This window comes from Triticum dicoccoides, chromosome 6B (assembly GCF_002162155.2).
Source record: "Triticum dicoccoides isolate Atlit2015 ecotype Zavitan chromosome 6B, WEW_v2.0, whole genome shotgun sequence".
In the NCBI taxonomy this organism is placed as follows: Eukaryota; Viridiplantae; Streptophyta; class Magnoliopsida; order Poales; family Poaceae; genus Triticum; species Triticum dicoccoides.
This window is the reverse complement of record NC_041391.1, coordinates 128388828-128389792: the sequence shown is the minus strand read 5'-3', so window position 1 is coordinate 128389792 and position 965 is coordinate 128388828.

The window sequence follows — 965 nt, the reverse complement described above, 5'->3', positions numbered from 1 at the left end:
GGCCCCATTTAAATTGTTTAGATGGTATAGTTTATGTTATGCTTCACCTCTTGCCATGTTTAACAATAGTTAATATTGTTGGGTAGCTTAAACGAGAGATAACTAAATAATTGATGTGGTGTTTTGTCAATATGCACCTCGTTGCATATTGAGCTCCACTTAACTTGTAGTATTGTTTGTTGTACTTTGCCATGCCATGCCTCATTAAACCGGACATGCATCATAGTTGTTTGCGCATCATGCCATGTTTATGTGATGTTTGTTTACTTTGTTGTTTGTTTCTTTCTGGGTTGCTTCTCTCGTTAGCTTCGGTTTCGTTCCGGAGTTGTGAGGATTCGTTCGTCTTCGTCCGTTTTTCTTCTTCATGGACTCTTTCTTCTTCCTTGCGGGATCTCAGGCAAGATGATCATACCCTCGAAATCACTTCTATCTTAGCTTGCTAGTTTGCTCGCTCTTTTGCTATGCCTATGCTGCGATACCTACCACTTGCTTATCATGCCTCCTATATTGTTGAACCAATCCTCTAACCCACCTTGTCCTAGCAAACCGTTGATTGGCTATCTTACCGCTTTGCTCAGCCCCTCTTATAGCGTTGTTAGTTGCAGGTGAAGATTGAAGTTTGTTCCTTGTTGGAACATGGAGATGTTGTTCCTTGTTGGAACATGTTTACTTGTTGGGATATCACAATATATCTTATTTAATTAATGCATCTATATACTTGGTAAAGGGTGGAAGGCTCGGCCTTATGCCTAGTGTTTTGTTCCATTCTTGCCTCCCTAGTTTCCGTCATATCGGTGTTATGTTCCCGGATTTTGCGTTCCTTACACGGTTGGGCTATAATGGGAACCCCTTGACAGTTCGCCTTAAGTAAAGCTCCTCCAGCAATGCCCAACATTGGTTTTACCATTTGCACTAACAACCTACCACCTTCCCTTGGGTTCTGCAGACTCAAGGGTCATCTTTAT